This window comes from Anolis sagrei, chromosome 2, assembly GCF_037176765.1.
Source record: "Anolis sagrei isolate rAnoSag1 chromosome 2, rAnoSag1.mat, whole genome shotgun sequence".
NCBI lineage: Eukaryota > Metazoa > Chordata > Lepidosauria > Squamata > Dactyloidae > Anolis > Anolis sagrei.
In genome coordinates this window covers 293,566,978-293,589,134 of record NC_090022.1, presented here as the reverse complement: position 1 = coordinate 293,589,134, position 22,157 = coordinate 293,566,978, and positions in this window count along the sequence as shown.

Here is a 22,157-nt window from a genome sequence, read left to right as displayed (position 1 = left end):
AACCCACATACAAGTTGACTGCCTCAAAGAAAACAAAGCTTTTCATCCAGAGAAGTCTCAGTTGTAGGACAACTGAACTCATCACAAGTTGGTAACTAACTATCAGAGAAGCAGAAGTTCTTTTAATCCCCTTCATTCTTTTCAGTGCTCGGTTTTTGTTCCCTGTTTCTGCCAAGGCTGAACACAGGTCTTCAGCAATGGAGTTGACAAATAATATACCCTTTCGCAAATAACGGTCATGAAACTAATCTACAAAGGACTAAGATAAGTATTAAGGATAGCAGGCAGTGTGAATTGCAGACTCCTGCAGGTTCAAAGGAAACTTACAGTAAATATTTACCTTGGTTTGTCTGCCATGGAATTACTTTGTGAAACTTACCATGAAGAAGATGGCTTTTCCCCCCCAGTTATTTGCGGTATCATTTCTAAGAGTAATCTGTGTTTTTCTGTTATTGGTTTATTTCTTTTCTTCCTTTCTTTTCCTTCTTTTCACACTGTAAAGTTAGATTGGAAATGTTTAAGCTGTGCTCACACAGTGTGGCAAATTCCCAAAAAGTAGTTATTCTGGCGAGCAAACATCATCTCCACACACACACCAAGACACACAGAGAGACACACACATCTCTCTGTTAAAAAACAAACAAAAAAGAGCGGTTGCTGTCAACCCATTACTTGGATACAGCCAAATTGTTCCTTTAGATAGCTATTTTTTGAAAGATGTAAAATACAAAAGGCAAACAGTTTCAGCTTTCTAATACTACCATTCTTGTTTCCCCGCTCCACTTTCTTTCTTTTTTAAAAAAAGATGCTGTATATCCCTATATTCAGTTGTGATTTGCAATGCTATTTTCTCCCCTTAATAACAGATTCCATTATAGCAGCCTGTGTAAAAAGAACAATCTGCCAAATGCACACATATACACACTCAGAGGGAGAATGTTTGTATAAAAGTCTTTGCTATATGACACAGTTGCTTCTTTGGGAACTCAAGTAAAACCAGCTCATCTAACTGGTCCACCTTGCTTACTCCATCCATTCACCTTGGCTGTGACATTTCAAGATCTCCAGATAACTATAGATGTTGAACAGTGGCGTCTACACTACACAATGCTTGGACATCAATAACACTTTTACTGTATGGGTATGTCTGAGTCTTCAGGTCACCTCTCAACATATAGTGACTCCACGCATTTCGAGGGGACGAGGAGCAGGGCTTTCTCAGTGGTGGCCCCTCACCTGTGGAACTCACTCCCGGGGGAAATCAGAGCATCATCATCCCTCCTCTCCTTCAGGAGGAGGGTGAAGACATGGTTATGGGACCAGGCCTTTGGGCAACCAGGCAATTAAATAAGACAATCAGACGAGTAAGACCAGCAGGATTGACGAAGTGGAATCAAAAAACAGATCTATTAGATAGCGAACACTGACAGTGTAGGAGGAGGAATTGGGTTTGTATTGGTTTTATTGATTTTATTGGGATAATGCATGAATTGTTGGTAATTGTGAATTTGTTGTAGTTTTGTGATAATTGTTTTATGATGCAGGCATCTAATCGTGCCTTTGCTGTTGTAAGCCACCCTGGGTCCCCTTCGGGGTGAGAACCCCAAATAATAAATGAATAATAAATTTCATACTGTTTTCTTAGCTGAGGAATACTCAGAGCTGGTATGGGCAGTTTATTACCCTGAATTATATACTATAGTAGTGGTTCCAAATCTGTGGGCCATGGACCACCAGTGGTCTGCAAGAACAAAAATATGATCTGTGGCCTCACCATTACTACACCATTGCTTCAAAATCACGGGGCAACAAGAGCAACTGGTCTCGCGAAACCCTCTTATAGTGCTGAGGAAATGAGGATGTTGGGAAGGGAGAGGCTGACTATCCACAAAAGGTTACTGCTACCACATCAGCTCTAGAATATTAAATATGGTTTTCTGTGGGCAACCAGATGGCAACTACTGGATGGCATATGTTCTGTATCAGAAACTAGAGCTGATGTAGTCTATCCAATGCAATTTTCTGAATCAGCACCTCAAATAACCAATCCAAATCTAAAGTTGACCAAAAACTGATTCGTAACCCTTTTGGTACTAATGTTGGAGAGTAATCTCTGGTCAAAGTGTTCTCTGGTCAAGTGGTTCCTGGTCAAGTGGTCCCTGTTCAAAGTGGTCCTTGGCGTAGTGGTCCCTGGTCAAGTGGTCCCCAGTCAAAAAAAGGTTGTGAACCACTGTACTACAGCAAGCGGTATTCATTGACCATCTCAAATCTAAGTACCAACCAGAGCTCTTCTTGTGTAGTTTCCAAGATCAAATGGAATCTGGTGGCTTTTCATAGAATCATAGAATCATAGAGTTGGAAGATACCTCATGGACCATCCAGTCCAATCCCCTGCGAAAAAGCAGGAATATTGCATTCAAAGCATCCCTGACAGATGGCCATCCAGCCTCTGTTTAAAAGCCTCTAAAGAAGGAGCCTCCACCACACTCCGGTGCAGAGAGTTCCACTGCTGAACAGCTCTCACAGTCAGGAAGTTCTTCCTAATGTTCAGATGGAATCTCCTTTCTTGTAGTTTGAAACCATTGTTCTGTGTCCTGGTCTCCAGGGAAGCAGAAAACAAGCTTGCTCCCTCATCCCTGTTTTTTGAATCCCTCCACCATTTCATAGATGAAAAGGAGAGCAAAACTAGCCAAGCAACATCAAATATGGTCAAAATGGCAAAGGTTATTATTGAGGAAGAACAATCAAGCTAGGAAAAACAACATCAGTTTGATATTGCCTGATCTGTCTGGGAAGGGCAGGATTTTACCTTTTTTTTTCCTTCCACCAGCAGAGAAAATAATTTTTTTTAATGCTTGTTTTTAACTCAAAATATCTGCTATTTCTAGGAAATAATGGTAGTTTCACCACATTTGAATCAATCTGTTTTGCACCCAAGGGAGGCCTTTTTTCAACTAGGAAAGAAAGAGGCCAATTTTTTTCAAAGTTTTTCTTCCCTGAAAGAAAAGACAACAACAAATCTTAGAAAGAATACAAGGGTATAAATCCTTACCTAGATCAGTGATTTCCAAACGATGGTCTTCCTGATGTTCTTGATTTCATCTCCCAGAATTCCTGAATGTTGACCAAAATGATTGGGGTTTCTGAGACTTGAGGTCCAAGACACCTAGAGAACCTAAGATTGGGAACCATTGATCTAGGTTAAGAAAGAACCATATATTAGGTCAGATTGAGGACAAAATACGTTTTGGAAGGAAAACAAGATTGGTCTAGATTGTTAATAAAATATTTTATACATAAACACATTAAAAGCTTCTGGTCAGGTCGTATGTGGAATGGAGACCATATAAACATATTTTGCAAGACAAATTTAGGGAGGAATATCATTGTATATTAGCTGTGATCACTGAATGGAACCCACATGTTCAGAGTCAATCTATATCTGAGAACCAGATGCTGAGAACAAACAGCATGGGATGGTAATCACTTTCATGTTCTGCTTGTAAGCTTCCAGCGGCAGCTGTCTAACCACTATCGGAAACTAAATGCTAGAGCTTAGTTTGATCTAGTAACTGGAATTGACTGTACTTGTGAAATAAACCATTGCAGATAAAAATATCACAGACAATGTATTATTCAACGACAAATCACCGAGGCATCAGCTGTGCGTCCTAGTGAATAAGGTCATAGAATTGTGAGTTTAGTAGTCTCCATATGATTCCAGGCAGAGAATGTCCTGTTTGGTAAAACAAATTAATACCTGTGCTGTAGGCAAAAAGCAACACCAAATTATCTTCTAGCTATGGTTGACTCTAATGACCAAACATTTTGAAGTTTTGAACAATTGGGGTGGGGTCATGGATGGGAGTGCAACTCTACCTGAATATCTATGGCTTGTCTGTGATAATGGAAAAGCTCGTATTGGCTCAAAAGTCATTCTTCAAAGTCTACGTAATGTCCAGGGACTTCTAGTCCTTCATGAATCAGTTTAGTTTTACACTAAGGAAAGTGGGGGAATATTTCCAAGTTTCACCAAAATTTCACCAAAATTATGGAGCACTCCCACACTTTAGGCAAAGTGGGGGAAGTATGCAAACAGGTCCATTGTCCACATGGGCTGGCATCCTCACTGACCTGCACTTGTTTCCCCGTGCTGTGGGCACACCTTCCTTCCTTCTGATCATGTGAGTATCTACAGTAATGGAAGTATGGGACACTCACAATGGCCAGGAAATCTCCCAGAACTCTGGAAGTTTCCAACAATGACAAAGAAGGTAAAATGACAATAGAGCCAGGCTTAATCAATTTCATCTTGGCTGGACTATGTAGGCACTATCCAACTGCTATCCCGGGTTGGACATGGGGATTATAGAAAATCTCCAATGCCCATGACTCTTTCCCCACTATGTGCTGGGCCCATAGGTCTTGGCAGTATTGAAATGCTCCTCACCCAACAGAGTTCCATCCAGGTTGAAACAATCATGCTCTGAACAGACTCTGAAATAACTGACAAGTGTAAACAAGTCCCTGGAGAGAAGTGAACCTCAAAAGAGAATGCTGATATTTGAGGGGGAGTCATTTTTTTGGGGGAAGGGGAGAGATAGCACTTCACAATACAAGTTATATTTTTGCTTATCCAAAATATGTGTTTTGGTTTTCTGAAAGGGGAGAGGTTGGTTTTGAAATGTCTGTTTTTGCATAATTCTGTGCAAAATGAGTCACCTTCGTGTTCAATAAAGGCAGGATATAAATATTGTAAATAAATTAAAAATGCAGACCCAATTTGCTCCATTTGTGTTGTTCAGCAGTCCATGTTATCCATAGAACTCTACTCCATGTTAAGTATATTTAAGTATATTTGAACTCAGGTTGTGTTTGGAGAAGAGCCCTGAATAGGTTGAATCAGATCAATTCTCCCTCTTCAATCAGATAGGTTTTAATGTTCCCTTTTGAAAAGATAGCTCTCCTTTAACTCTTGTGCTTGATGAAAGAATTTGTTTAAGCTTGAGAGAGTGCAAATATGTTCCATTCTATGGCAGGAATTTATTGAGAAAAAAGTTATAAGGTCTGCATTTCCTTCAAATTAAGTAGCTTCCTGTAGTTAATTTTCTGTGAAAGGTAATTCTCACCTCAAACTGCTCTTCTGGCAACATCAGCATTTGACACAGTAAATAAATTTCTAAGTTATCATCAAGTTCTTCTACGATCGAGTCCTGTCCCACCTCCTGATATGATCAGAGATTAAAAGCTCCTGAGAACTAAATGATCCAAACTCAGAAGCGTTTGATTCCCCTGATAAATTATACAAACGAGGCACTTGAAAGAGTTTCTTAACCAATTTTGCCACTCAAGATCACCTCCATTTCAATTAGAGGTAACCAAGATGCGTGGCACGGGTGAGCACAACTAATAATTCTCCCTGATGTCAAAAAAGATTATGGAACGCAAGAGAATAAAAGAAAGGGCTGGAAACAAAATGGCACCTACTTTCTGTTGCGTGAAAATGAAGACATTGCTAGAGTTTTTATTACCAACTGCATGACTATAGATAACTCCATGCACTCTCTATTGGTCCCTCTTTTATGGAATGGTTGCACTGCTTTCTTTTCCTCTTAGCAGGATGGACAAGTCAGAATTTAGAATTATTCGATATAAGTAAGAATTATTGTTTGCTGCTTCTGTTGAGTGGGGCAAACACATCCAGAAATAAAGAACAAAAACAGAGTACAGTGGATGGGAAGTATTAAATTAGTAAACTAGGAATGATTGGCAACAATGAAAGTTAGCTAGCAAGAGGAAAACTCAACAGAGATGGCAAAATAAAATCATTTGGGTGAAAAAGTTTCTTTGGTCCTTCTACATTCTGGAAACATCTAGTGTGGAGGCAAGAGATGATTTCCTTATTGGACTCTTTCATGCTTCAGAGCACCATTTTCTAAAGTCTGGGAGATTTATTGTTTTCAGTTCTATTTCTGCCACCAGGGGAAAAAAAACCCTTGGGGATATCCACAGTAGAAAATTATAGTAGTCCAAAATCTCCTCTACAGAGAGAAGGGGTTTGCCAAAGGCTGGCCTAAATCAAAAGAGGTATATTCAAACTACATATTTAAGGCTGATCTACACTGAGCAGTTTAGCTCACTATACATATGCCCCAGAGCAGCCCCAAATTGTGAATGTTCAAGCTGATTCTGGGATCATTGTTCAGATAACATGGGAATGCATTCCTTCTCCTAAGGCAATGCACATTTCAACTCCCTCGTGTATTTGCCACTTCTAGTCATGGAATCCTAGAGTTGGAGGAGACCATAAGGGCCAGCCAGTTCAATCTCTCATGATGCAAAAACACCCATTCAAAGTATTCCCAGAAGATAGCCATCCAGAGAAAGAGACTTCACCGTACTCCATGGCAGCATATTCCACTTTCAAACAACTCTCTTTTTAAAAAAGCTATTTCTATTGTTTAGGTGGAATTTCTTTTCCTACAGTTTGAACTCATTGCTCTATGTCCTAGGACCTTATCACATGCAGAGAAGATTGTATCTTCTCCCCATCTCTGCACATTGGTGAAACAGAGTCTCCCACAGCCTATCACATGGCCCAGGGAAACTTCCAGCAGGACTCTATGGGGCTCCATGTGTCATGTTGCTAAGGCTCTACCTTGTTTAGGTAGATATGAACCAAACTCCCAATTTTATCAAATAGTTTAATTAAAACAGCACTTACTTCCTGGCTGTTTTTATAGTCCAAAATATAAAACACAAAGATAGCATGCAGCTACAGAATAAACAAAAACTGATAGCAAAAATAACTTCATAGTCAAAAGGGTCCAATCCAATGGTCAAATGCCGAGAGTTCAATAAACAAAGTCCAGGGATCAAGAATCTATATTGTAGTCAAAACCCAGTCCAAAGGTTAAAGGTTCCAGGATTCCAAGATTACAGGAGACAGGTCAGGACACCGAAAAATCCAACAGACCTGGGGGAAAAACCAGCAGCATTCCACCACCAAAATGCAACAGATACTTTTTTCACAAACATCAGTCCCGAGGTTAGCTCCTTAAATCCAGTAACACCCAGTTGCAACCCATCTCCTGCACACCTCCACCCATAATTGCTTTCACCCATGAATTCCACTTACAGATCACCAAACCCTCTAGAACTAATACTCACATTAACCCTTCCATCACCAACCACCATCAACTGCAGACCATATGACACCATGGGACCCCTTTTCACCGGCATGCAGAAACAGAGCCCAGAATTGCTTTGGAGTTCATTGAGGAATGCAACGAGGAAGCAGGGAAAGGATAGGGAAAATAACAGGAAACTACATGGAATAAGAGGCCATCCCAGAAGACTGGGAAAGACAGTAGGGAATGATGGGGGCCAGTTCCCTCCACTTTCCCCCTCTTTCCCCCCTGCCAGTCTAAAGGGGTCCCTTGTCAACAATAGCTGAGGAACTGAGAATGAAGACACCATAAAGATCTCTTTGATCATGGATGGAGTCACAAAGCTCCACCTAACCTACTGGTCTTGGTGTCAATCTCTCCTCCTCTTCTCTGCCTATGCAGATAACCTTTTCTGGTATCAGCAAACAGGGAAAATGAAAAGAAATTCATTTCGACCTTCTCAACCTCTGAGGATGCTTGCCATAGATGCAGGCGAAACGTCAGGAGAAATGCCTCTAGAACATGGCTCTATAGCCCGAAAAAACCCACAAGAACCTAGTGAAAAGAAATTGTCTCCTTTCTTCTTGCTGGTCATGTAGGCACCCCATTTTGATGTCAGCAAAGATACCTGTGAACTGCATTAATTATACAGTGTTGATGCACCCATAGCGTATTGCCCCCTTCCTATTCATTTCATCTCCATAAGAAACCAGGGACCCATTTTTTTTTTACTTCCCAGTGATTAAAAAATCAGATAGCATTGGAAATATTTAGAATAACTGTCCACATGGACAGAAACACAACACCTGTGCTTTAAAAACAAAAGCCAATTTGAAGAATTATTGTAGATTTCTAATAAGGTTGTAGTAATGGTGGTTATATTTCTAGTTCCTGCTGTTGTTTCACCTTTTTTTTCTGAAAGAAGAGCCCCTCATTTCAACATCTGATGTTTCCCAGTTGTTGCTATTTTTGTTTGTTGTTATTGCTCAATTGTTGTAAACTAAAGGTTGAAGCAGGCAGCACAAAAGCAACAGCAGGTGTCTGTTTGTGAGCAACAACAACAAAAGAGCAGTTGATAAGTACAAGGTGCAGGAGAGAATTTTTTCATGATAAAAAAAACCTTTAAAACATGTTGATATTTTGCCTGTCATCAATTTGGAATTGTGGTGTAGGATAATCAGAATTTCTAATGACCTAAAGACAGTTGTAACCTCTGCTGCTGTTTTTCTTTATTTCAATTCTACAAATATTACATGTGTCATTTCACAGGAAAGAGCTGTATCCTTTTTATAGAACATTGCTGTGACAATGTAGAACACACAGGTGAACAAAGCTGCCATCATGATTGGAATACGCGAGGTATGAATTCTACACAATCATAGTACTTTTAACTGTCATGACTATATCCTACGGAATGATGGGGTTCGAAGTTGCAGGGGAGTTCAGTGACTGAGAACTCTTATTATTGTTGTGTGCATTCAAGTCATTTCTAACCTATACCAACTCTATCCTTTTCTTGGCAAGATTTGTTTAGGAGAGGTTAGCCATTGCCTTCCCCTGAGGCTGAGAGAGTGTGACTTGCCCAAGGTCACTCAGTGCATTTCAGAGATGAGCAGTGTGCAGGTACAACTGCACCAGGAGCTCCAATTTTGTTTGCTTTGCATTTAATGTTTGTTATAGTCCTAACTTTCAGGGACTCTGCAGATAGGTGGTTTCTTTTGGCTGCAATCATAGGGCAAGCCACCTGTCAATTATAGTTAGGTTCCCTGGTCCCGCCCCCTTTTTGGGTTTTGGAGGGAATAGGAGCCAGTTTGGGTTCAGTCCACACAGAGAAGCCTTTCACACAGGACATAAAACCAAGAGCTCCTGTAGAAAGCTTCATCTTCTACGGCTTGGCCGGGAGACATACAGCTTTACAGCTTGGCCGGGGTTATACAGCCCACATCTTGGCCAAGGATTATACAGCCTTACAGCTCCTTTGCTGAGGGACTTCAGTCAGCCATCACTGAAACCTGAACTCCTTTTTCCTCTGGAAGTCTACAAAGCTCTGCTTGGTAAGGGTCATTCGCGGAAGCCAGAAGCAGTTGGTACCGGGTGTAGGGGCTCCATGCCAACAGAGGCAAAGACAGACTGTCCAGATTAGAAGTTAAGGATTTCCCCATTAGTTAGTATACAGTTATGAAGATAGTGCCTGTTCCCAGTGAACAAGATTGAGAGAGCCAATAGACTGTTAAGAAAGCTTTAAAGTACCTGTTTGTTTTCATCAATAATAAATAACTTTGTTGAACTTTTAAGCAATCTAAAGACTCTGTTTTAAGGAAATCCAAGGGCCTTTAATCTGAGGCAGCCCCGGCGTCCCGTTGGGCACACATAATTTATGTCCTGTCTACAGTCTTATGCACAGGCCCGCCCAGCATGCGACAGCACAAGCAGAGATTCAGATTTGAGAATCTCTGCTGTTTTCTGCTGTTGTTGAGACAAGGGGCATATCTACACTGACCACTTAACAAGGATTTAAGGAAGCTTGAAAATGTCGTGTCCAAATGACACGTAGTATGAAGATGTGCTTTTGAGGTCTTAAACTGGCATGAACAAAACTCTTGGATATTCTGAAATAGGCTGCTTAAGGTGTTTCAGTTCATTTCGGCACATAAACCACATCACATGGTGAAAGTGATGAATTGGCAGGTGCTCCAGCGACCCACACCTGTGCATTGAAGCAGAGTGCACTGGAATAAAATACATGGATCCTCCATGGCTGTGAAGCTACAGATGTGAATCCTGGAACCATATTGGAGCTGACATCTCTGGTGTGTGTGGCCAGTCCTTGTCCCAGTTCCTGTGCATGATGTGCACATTAACTTCACTTCAACCCTAGCTGCTTTTGTCCAACATTATTTGGTCAGTGGAGATGTACCTTAGGGTACAAAGCAATGGATCCAAACCATAGGAAAAGACATTCTACCTGAACATAAGAAAGAACTTCCTGACAGTAAGAGCTATGTGACAGTGGAATATTCTGCCTTGGAGTCAGGTGAAGTTTCCTTCCTTAAAGGTTATTAAACAGAGGCTGGATGGCCATGTATTGATCATGATTGGATTGTGTATTCCTGCATGATAGAAAGGGGTTAGGTGGGATAGATTAGATGAGTCTTCCAGCGATATGATTGTACAAACCCTGGCATTCAAGTCATCATTCAGTGCTCAGTTCACTACACTATTGCTGGTTCATGAATTCCAAATAACCCCAGCTCACTCAACCCAATCCAACAATTCCTAGGATTTAGAGCCCTTTCAACCAGATTAGGATCATAGTACTATAACTGTTTAATTGAAAGGGTCCTCACAAGAAATTAATCTATGGATCTTTCCTATAATTTCACTTAAATCCCCATGGGGCTTTCCTGGGGTCTTTAGCTTGTTGAATGTGTGGAGCTCTCTGGCTGAGAATTTCCAACAAGTCCAAAGACTTCCTTGCATCAAGACATTTGCCTGGACTACGGACTGCTTTTGGACTCTGATTTTGCTTGCTCCCACAGTGTTTTTTTGGTGTCTTTTGGACATTTTGAATTACAAGCAGATTGCTGTATATTTTCGTTATCCCAGATTATACTCGGGGATAATCCGGATTATATTTATGTTGAGTTTTTTACGTAGCGGTTGCTATAGACTTTTAGTTTGTACTAGAAACACGGAAGCAAGTGTCTCTAAAGCCTTTCTGTGTTCAATAAACCTGTGTTTGGACCTCTTATATTGTGTTTGGCATTCTTGAGGCTTCTGGGTCTTGACAACTTGCTCTTTCTCTCAAGAATCTGAGTGCATTATTAAAGAACCATAAATCAGCAATCACCATCAAAATTTGGAATATCTTACAGCTAACATTTTAATTTTGAAGGCACGGGTTTTCCTACCTGGCTATATTTCCAACAAATAAATTCCTTGACCCCACCATGCCTGACATGTTTTTTTTTTTTTTGGGGGGGGGGGGGGGCAAGGTTTTTGTTTTGTTTTTTGTATCTACAGACTTGATGCCTTACAGCTTTATGGCCTTAATTTAGAGGCCAAGACAACTCCTGCCTCTAGCATCATCTTCTAAATTTGATTCCAAGACCCTGAAAACCATTCTACAACTGCCATGGGATGATGTTTATTAGTTCCATCACCAAGGAAGGCAGTAGTGCAAATGTTTTATACTTTTTATGAGCACCCACTTTCAATAATGTCATTAATTTTTATTAAATCAATGTCAGTTTTGTAGTATATTTCTGGGATCCAAGTTCTTCCTGCAAATAATGTCGTTAGTTCCTTTTTTTCATCTGTTCCACACATAAACACAGCTCTCCCTAGACAGAATGTATTTCTTCCTTACCTACAAGCTAGAAGTTCTCACACTGTACAATGTGAGAACACAAGGGAGTGAACTCAGGAAGAAATGGAGTAGCCAGGTACCTTTGGCGTGACTCTTAGCCAATGGGAAAGACAGTATATAAACCACTTTATTTATTTATATCTTTGCTGTATTTGCATACCGCCTTTCTCAGCCCGTAGGCAACTCATTAGGAGACATGATAGTGAATGTGAAACTTCAGCAAGGATTATCAAACAGTGAACAATGAGCTGACATGTCTGTTCATAAAGAAGTACTATATTATGTTACCAAATTGATGCGTGATTGTTTGAACTTTTTTATTGCATTCCTCCTTCAAGTCCTCCTTCCAGCTTATGTTAGGTGAGCTATGATGCTATGAGTTGCAGTGGCTTCAGGTAGCTCCTCTGTTTATGAGACTCTGAATTTACTTTGGGGTTTGGAGCTCATCTACACTGTCATTATAACCCAGATTCACCCTAAATTCAAACCTAGCTGTCTCCATAAGGATTTCCCACTTCTAGGAAGTAATCCAGTTTACCCCAGGTTATGAAAAAATGGATAAGGAAGGTTCAAAATTTGCCTGAAACTTTGGAGTAACCCTGCAGCTTCAGGACAGTGTGCACAGCAAAACCAATTTGCAGTCTACATGACACAGCTACCATTCCCTTTTCCCTGAGTTCATTAGCATAGGGACAGGGGATGGATTGTGAACTGTGACTATTGTTTTTTTCCCAAATGATCCCACAGCTCAGTGTAAGATCCTAGCCATTGAAGATACCCCATGATGACATCAGAAGACATGCCTGTATGATCATAAAGAATGTGGGTAGATGGGCCCCTTCCTTATTCTTGGTCATGCAGGAGGTTCTACTGATGTCAGAATGGATTCCTGCAAGAGCCAGAAACTTGCATGGAGCTTTGTAGCTTTCTGGGAGTAGCAATGGTGACATGGATATTGAAAAAATGGTTCAGTAGCCTTGTTGTACACCAAGTAGACCCCTATCTACAACCGCACTGAGTTTAGGAAGGTACATCTGAACAACTCCAGGGACAATCTGCCCCTGGACTTCTGACCAGACCAAGAAACCTTGGCATACATCCTCTACGCTCATCAGATGGAACCAAACTTCTGAAGGACAAAAAAAAATCAATTGCACTATGTTGGAAAGAACACTACCAAAGCCTCCTGAATTGCAGCTTCAATGTGACCAAAGAAGTTCTCTCACAAATCCCACAACAATAAATCAGGGATGAACTTACAACAGTTTGGAAGAAGTCAGCAATGCCACCAGCCAACAAAACAAACAACAAACCCAGTGGACCTGATGGGCTCCCTGCTGAAATCTTTAAAGAGGGAGGACCTGCGCTGACACAACTCCACCAGCTCATAGAAAAAGTGTGGGTGACCAAGAAAATCCCAGCAGTTTTCAAGGATGCCACCATCATCACCCTCTTCACAAAAGGGGAAAGAACAGACTGTGGAAACTATCGAGGTATCTCCCTACTAACTTCTGCTGGGAAAATCCTCTCAAGAATCCTTGCAAACTGCCTTCTACCTCTCTCAAAAGACACCCTAACCCAGAATCCCAGAATGGCTTCTGGCCCTCCAGAGGAACAATAGACATGATCTTCACTGTATGACAGCCTCAAGAAAAATGCAGTGAACAAAATCAACTTGTCTACATGGCATTCATTGACCTTGCAAAGGCATTCAACACAGTGAATCACAGTGCCCTCTTGTCAGGTGCCCAAACAAATTTGTGAACATCCTACGGCTCCTCCATGATGACATGATGGCAACATTCTTGGACAGCAATGGCTCCCAACGTGACCCATTTAAGGTGGAATCAGATGTTAAACAAGGATATGTTATTGTTCCAACCTTATTTTCCATCTTCATCGCTATGATACTTCATCTTGTTGATGGGAAGCTTCCCACCGGAGTGGAACTCATCTATTGGACAGATGGCAAGCTGTTTAACCTCAGCAGATAGAAAGCCAAAACCAAAGTACAACAACATCTGTTATAGAACCAATATGCTGATGACAACATCATCTGTGAGCATTCAGAAGAAGACCTACAAGCCACTCTAAACACCTTTGCAGAAGCATACGAGAAGCTCGGCCTGTCATTGAACATCGAGAAAACCAAAGTGCTCTTCCAGCAGTCACCAACCAACCCATCTGAAACATGCCAAGAGGAAGGCACGTCAAGGCAATCCCGACTGAGACTGCCTTCCACCTGTAAACCTATGCCTCACTGCAGGAGAACATGCAGGTTAAGAATAGGGCTCCACAGTCACCTACAGACCCAACACCAGGACACCGCACTTGGAGGACGATCTTACTCGGACATTGAGTGATCACCTAAGTAAGTAAGGCCAACCCTCAGTCTGAACTTTAAATAAAGTGTCCAATGTTTGACCAGTCTTCTCCTACAAAGGGTTTTTTGCATGTACTGTAACTATTTATTTCCTATAGTATTCCTGTAAAGGTTTTTTTGGTTTCCCCACTTGCTATCTCTCTAGTATCAACGGATGACATTGCAATTGGCTTCATCTTTTCAGTATGTTTAGTAAACTATTTTCAGCATTTATTGGTTCATTCCTGCTAGTTTTTTATTGATTAATTCTTCTTTTGATAGCATGGAGCTCCCATAGCAGCAGAAACACCAAACTCCATCACATACGTTTAAGTGCTTTTCTCTGTGTTTTGTTTCCATCCTCCAATGCTAGCAACCAGCCAAGAGGATCAGATTCCATTTGGGCTGGGGAAAGCCTTGCATGGCTTGCAACCACATCTTAATCAGTATTCCTTCAAACACATCAATTCACCCTGGGCCTTGCAGCCAGAGGAGTTGCACTTCATCCTTACCCTCATGTTTGCCATGATGGGCCTTTCTTTTCCAATCTTTTGCTTATTTGCTCAACGGTCGCTCTTGATTTCAAATGTTTGACTCACACATTAAGGTCCTGGAGGGCCGAGAGCAAAAATAATTAGCCACCTGTTGTGAAGCCTTGTATCGAATTATAGACTTTTTACCACTTCACCTAGGAAATATATTGGAGGGAGCATTCCAGAAGTGATGGGCACACAAAGGATGAATCCGAAATGGGAAGTGCGTAATTATTTGAAGTAAGCAGGGAGAAAGAAAGGGAACAAGATCTGCTTTGCTAATGAGTCAGTCAAATGTCTTCTGTTCCTTTGGCAATTTGATACCCAGGCTTTCAAGCAAAGGATGGATAAGAAAATCAGAGGAACCTTTTGTGGATGAACTAGGGATGCACATTCTTAAATCACTCAAATATGTATAAATGACTCTCCATCTCTATACTGATTCTCACAACAATCTTGTATGGGTAGGTTACACTGAGAGACAATAATTAGTCCAAGAACATGCTTCTTGGCAGGGGGTTGGACTGGATGGCCCATGAGGTCTCTTCCAACTCTATGTTTCCATGATTCTGTGATTCAAGATCAGTGTTTCTCAGCCTTCCTAATGCCACAACCCCTTGATACTGTTCCTCGTGTTGTGGTGACCTCCCCCCCCCCCCCCCACACACACAACCATAACATTGTTTTTGTTGCTACTTCATCACTGGAAATTTTCTACTGCTATGTAAATATCTAATATGTAGGATGGATTTTCATTCACTGGACCAAACTTGGTGCAAATACCTGATATGCCCACATTTGAAGACTGGTGGGGTTGGGGGGGGGGGGGTGATTTTGTCATTTGGGAGTTGTAGTTCCTGGGATGTATAGTTCACCTACAATCAAAGGGCATTCTAAACCCCACCAATGATAGAATCTTTCCATGACCAACAGAACGTATTGGAAGAGTTTGGTGGGCATTGATCTTGAGTTTTGGAGTTGTAGTTCACTTTCATCCAGAGATCATTGTGGTCTCAAACAATGATGGATCCAGACCAAACTTGGCACGAATACTCAACATGCCCAAATGTGAACACTGGTGGAGTTTGGGGGAAATAGACCTTGACATTTGGGAGTTGTAGTTACTGGGATTTATAGTTCACCTAAATCAAAGAGCATTCTGAGCCCCACCAATGATAGAATTGGGCCAAACTTCCCACACAGACCCCCCATGACCACAGAAAATACTTTGTTTTCTGGTGGTCTTTGGTGACCCTTTATCACCCCTCTTGTGACCCCCTAAAAGGGGAGGAGAAACACTGGGTTTAACCCTTGTGCCAACAGGACTGCTGACTGAAAGACTGATGTCTGCACCAGCTTCCCATGTGGGGACATGAGAGAAGCCTCCCATGGGAGTGTGAGTCCACCTACATCAAGAGAGCAGGAGGAGGGCTTTTGTGGGAGGATTTGCTTTCTGTTTCCAAAAAGGAAGAGGAGGACAGGTGGAGAGATGTCAGCCTTCTCTGTCAAAGGATTTTCTAAGACTATCAGAAATATCTGTTTCCTAGGCCTGGGTAACAACGCAAAAAATTGTTTCTAAAATCGATTTGTATTTGGGGTTTTTTTTTGTTTCGATATTTAAAATAATTACAAAATTTTCCTTTTAAAAAGTTCGATATTTACGAAATTTCGTAAATGGTAAAAAAATAATGAATCGATTTCCGAAACAATAACGAATCGATTCGTTAATGGCGGACGCGACCGCGAAATACGCTAAAAAACCTCCAAAAACTTCTGAAGCTTCCCTCTCCCTCTGTTGTTGACTGTTGGTGTGATATTATAATTTTTTTTCACTAATTAAACCATAAAACTGGCCCAGACATGCGGAAATAATAACGAAACGACCTCAGAACAATAACGAAACGAATACAATAACGAAATACGAAGCATTTACAAAACGTGTTTAAAAATTCGTTTTTTAAAATGATTGCTCCAGAATGGTTTGTTATCGTTTTGTAATTGGAAAAATTAACGAATTATTAACGAATTACGAATTAACGAAACGAAACCGCCCAGGCCTACTGTTTCCTGATGGTCTTTGGGGACCCCTCTGAAAACCCCTCACGACCCCCTCAGGGGTCCCGACCCCCAGGTTGAGAAACACCATTCTAGAGGCCTTTATAGCAAAATATACTCAAATATATTTCCCAACCTTGGATTCTTTTGGTCAAGCACTCAGGCTTCGAAGGAGACACGATTATATCTTAAAGTATTGCATGGAGAAACTACTTCTCTGTTGGGAAGGCTAAAGTAATACAGACTTCTGGGATATATGAATGGTCTCTGCAATCTAAAAATGTAATAATACTCACCAGTTGTAAAAGGTGAGGCTATATAGTATGCATATGTGAAGCCCCAGATGCTAGTGAACCCTATTTTTCTCAGTGGGATGAATAGCAAAATGACCAAGAGGAGAGTGAAGCTTGAACAGGAGGCCATAAGTGAAGAAGTGGCAAACTGTATATATAAATTCCTTAAATATAGAGCCCACACTGCATTGTTAAAGTTGGATTCATTTGACATAATTACAACTAACAAGAATGTGACATCAATTCATCTTAGAGTATAACATCCCTACTAATACACTCACCCACTCATCTGAATTGTGTTTTTCCTCCAGTTTTCCTTTCCCTTCTCTTAATTTTCAGGCCAATGCTGCTTCGTCTGCAGAATAACTTGGTTGTTTCTGATTCAGCATCTTTGACCTTGATGACAACTTTGTTAAACTTTGCCGTGCTAAGTAGACTCCTGTGCCCATGCTATTAAGCACTTACCCAAAGAGCACCACTTACACTGAAAGAATAATAATAATAATTTAAAAGTCAAGGGGAAAGTGTGGAGGGGGGGAGGGGATCCACGACCTACCATAAGTTGATGGCATGCTTTTCTGAATTTGGGCCACACTCAAGTGCTCTGCTCTGTGTTCAGTGCCACATGCTTCTGGGCCATCAAGTCCCCCTTTCGCACAACTCCTGCAAATGGTATCATTTGGCAACTAATTTACTCGCTTAGTTTTGGCCATTAGTCATTCCCAGTCTCCTCAATCTGCAGGCAATTTTCCACATTATTAGTTACCCACCTGTCTTATTAAAGTGGACTTTCGGAAACCCTGTGCGTCTCCATTTTCGGCACCTTTTTAGATCAAGCAAATAATTGGCTTTACTTGGATGGAAGGATTTAATAGGAAGATGACAGTCGATTCCAAAAGTTAATAGCGATGGCATCTGGTTTCCCTTTTTAACGCTCGGAAAAAATATGATAAATTTAGTGTTCATGAAAAGGAGGGTGGGGAAGAGAAAGGAGAAGAAAGAGGAGGAGACCAAACCTGTTTGTCATCTGTAGGGCAAATTGGATACAAATCAGCAGAAGGCACCTTATCTCACTTGGGTCAGTCTATCATATCATAAGGAAGAAATCTCCATCCACCAAATTACGAGATTGGATTCTTTTTCTCTTTCAAATTCCAAACAGATTACATTAAGCGAAGTCCTGACTCATTCTGTTTGCCAGCCATCTTGCAAAGACTGGCTCTTTTATTTCATGTATCTTATGATTGTTAAAATCACCAGACAATACCTTGCTAATGAGAAATGCTGGATCCCTTCTCGATAAAGTGGCAGGAATCCCATTGATGCATCCAAACAGAGTAGGCCCATTGAAAATCATTGAATAGTGAGACAACATGTAGCTAAATCCAATTGATCAAATGGCTCCGTGCTAGTTGGAACTAGAGTAGAATTAGACTCTCATCTTTCTGAGTATCTTTTTTTTCCTGCTTCCTCAAAATGTCCATAGGTTGAACATCCAATTTTGCTTAGCTTTTTTGTGCAACCTACCAATAGTCTAGAGATGTTGTCCATGAACCTCTAAATCAAATTTAACTCTTTAGATGTTCTACAGTGACAAGGAGGTTTTTGGAGTTATGGCCTCCGTAATCCCAAGGGTATTTCCATTTTGCTGTTTGCCGTGATTCACAAATCTTGCCCTCCTCTCCCAAATCAGTTTTGCCAGAATTAGGAAAAAGTGTGTTTTCCCTAATTCTGACATAAAGGGTTAGCTTTTTGGCAGATAGGGTTATGTGACTATGTCACTGAAACAAACACTACTGACACTTTAGTCTGAAGTTAAATTGATGTAGAAATGTGTATCATTGCTCTTGAAGTACCCATATCATGAAGTAGCATCAGTTATGTCAAAAAAGGGACAGGGTTCACAATTGAAATGGCTTCTTGGGACATATTGACATAATGTGACACCCGAAAAAGATAATTCTGTGTTTTATATTAATAAATTCCCAGTATGCAGAGTGCAACAATGGAAGGTAGATGAGGCCAATGCTTAAGCCGCTCCTCATAGGGCTTGTTCTCCAGACCCTTGATCATTTTAGTCGCCCTCCTCTGGACACATTCCAGCTTGTCAATATCTTGAATTGTGGTGCCCAGAATATTGTGTCCAGTTCTGGACACCACAATTCAAGAGAGATATTGACAAGCTGGAATGTGTCCAGAGGAGGACGACTAAAATTATCAAGGGTCTGGAGAACAAGCCCTATGAGGAGTGGCTTAAGGAGCTGGGCATGTTTAGCCTGAAGAAGAGAAGGCTGGGAGGAGATATAATAGCCATGTATAAATATGTGAGAGGAAGCCACAGGGAGGAGGGAGCAAGCTTGTTTTCTGCTTTCCTGGAGACTAGGACGCGGAACAATGGCTTCAAACTACAAGAAAGGAGATTCCATCTGAACATGAGGAAGAACTTCCTGACTGTGAGAGCTGTTCAGCAGTGGAACTCTCTGCCCCAGAGTGTGGTGGAGGCTCCTTCTTTGGAAGCTTTTAAACAGAGGCTGGATGGCCATCTAACAGGGGTGCTTTGAATGTAATACAGGGTTAGTCAAAATGCATTTTGACTAACCCTGTATTCCTGCTTCTTGGCAGAATGGGGTTGAACTGGATGGCCCATGAGGTCTCTTCCAACTCTTTGATTCTATGATTCTATGATTCTCTCTAAATAAGAATTGTACTGCCCTCTAATGAACTTTCCCTTTGGTAGGAGTTTAGCGGCTTCTATAAGGAGATCTAGTATAGCTTTATTATCATTATATAATAAGAAGCAATTGAAAAAGGAGGATAAAGAAGCGATAACAAATTTATTAACAATAGCAAGATTGCTTATAGCAAGGAATTGGAAAAAAAGAAATGAATATACAAATAGAGGAGTGGTATAAGGAAGCATGGAAATTAGCAATAAATGATAAGCTGACATGTATATTAAAGGTTAAAAAAGGTATATGGAAACAAAGCGACTTTGATGTTGTATGGGGAAAATTTGTGGTAAATGGTTTAAAAAATAAGGAAGGAAAGTTACCGTCACAAGAAGAAATGAGATTTTGGAGAGATGATATGTAAAAATTGTGGCTTGAGACGGGTGGAGGGGAGCACTGTGGTGAACAAAAAAAAAGGGGGGGGGATATTTAAGCAGAACAATAAATAACATGTTAAAGAGAGTGTGTTGTATAAAATGTAATAGTAACAACAAATGTAGCAATTGTGATTAATCAATAAAAATTATTATAAAAAAATATATAAGGAGATCTGTGATATATTTCCCATATTTTCCCATCCACCTTTGATTTAAAAATAAATTCAGTGAACAATACATAAACATGCAACATGCATAAACAATACATAAGTATGCAGCAACAGGAATACGGTGTTTAGTTCAAGGGGGATACATATATCACACTATCTTGTTTTGGTTTGGGCTCAGTTGCATTATTCTAGACAGTAAAGTTTAAAAAAATAGTGATATCATGACATGACCCCCCCCCCCCCCCCGGTTCTTTGAGAGTTCCTCTTATAAGGACAAGCTGAACCATCCAAAACAGATATCCGATAGGCAGCCCTATCCTCCTCCAGTTCAGCCTGAGGTTAAAGCCAAATTATTCTCCAGAGGATTCCTAGCAGCAGCAACAGCAGCAGGAGGTGGTGGAAGTTTGCCCCAGGATAAGAAAAAGCCCATCAAGTCACCAGGATAGGAAAAATGGACTATCAGCATTGACTGAATTGACTGTCCTTAAAAGTAGGGAGCTGTCACTTGTTATTTACTGGAAGCAAATTTGCACTTCACCTCTTGACCTGACCTAGCCACTGTAAGTATTTGATTTATCTTTTACTTTTACTGACTGCTAAGTCAACTATTTGGGCTCAGTTTGGAATTATGGCTTTTGACCTTGGACGATTGAATATCGAGCATCTCTTCTTGCCATGATTCCTGAACTTTTGCCACTTTGGACTCTGGTTCAGAGAGAGAGCAGGGCAGGAGAGCTGTGATGTGTCCAGAGAAAGTGGCCAAGGGCCCTTCCACACAGCCTTAAATCATGAGAGAAACTGGCTTATTTTAATCGAGTTCCTCATGGGAACTTAAAGTAACACTGAAGAACTTTTAAATTCCAAGACAGGTCCTCGTTCTAGAAATCTCTATATCCTCCAGCACAAGTGGAGGAAGTTGACCACAGAGTCACACTGTATGAGCATTATGGTCTCTTTCAACTCTACAAATCTTTGATTCCTATCTTTGAGTTATTTCCTGCATTCTGCCATCAAAAATACTAAACATTCTTGTAGAGATAACCATTTTCTGTAAGGATTCTGTTCAGATGCTTAATTTTCCTTGGCCCAGTCATTTTGCCAATTTCTAGAAAGGAGCAAAATGTGGTCATGGGAAAATTGCAACATGAGATGTTCAGATCGCCACCTGCCACCCACCTCTACTGAAAGAGCAAAGTGTGTGCCAGATGTCCACTTTATGCTCAATGGGGATTTGGCCCTTTAGTGAATTTATGCTTATCTGCACGAAAGAGTTCAGAAAATGTTTGCTGAGAAGAAGAAAAAAGCTACATGAATGTATTGTATTCCACTGCAATCATTTCTGAAGGAAATGTTCCCCAAATGTGGCTGCCATCCAAGACTTCTGATATCAAAGGCCACCCCAACAGCTTGCTAGAGGTCTGAGAGCTCAACCTACTTTGCATATAAATTGGAAAGTCCTTCATTGAAATCATCGAGAAGAAATGTGCACAATCGCAGAACAGCTGCATTGGCTTTGTTGGGCAAATAAAAACAAGGGTGGTGCCTCAACTCACCTGCAATGAAAATCCAGCCCACAAGCTGTTACCAAGGTACAACAGACTTGATCACTGATCTGCAGGATTCATTAGTCTTTATGGATTTCACATCCAAATGTAATTACTCCCAGCTCTTCTGCAGGAGGTTTACAAAAAGTGGAGTCTGGTGGACATCCTTCTTGTGTGAAGGAATCCAGTCTGGATTGTTATAGGTTGGAAAGGAACTGCAGCTGCAAAAGCCAACAAATTCATTCTCGTCTTGTTTTATTGATTTCCAGGGCAAGGAGAACACCTGTTTCCCAAATGTTCACTCAAGGAGATACATAGGAAACAGAACAGTGATGAAGTCCAGGTGGACATCTGCAGTGTTTACTGATGAACAGCATCTGAGATAGTAGAGGGAAGGATTTTTTAAAGGCATCCCATGGGAATATGTCTTTGCTTGTACAGCTCAAAGTCTCTATTCAGTTCTCCTTATCGGATTGTGGATAGAAAGCAATGATCATGAAACATACATTGTTTATCCGGGAAAGGTGGCATTATTGAATCTTGAGCTGAAACAGGT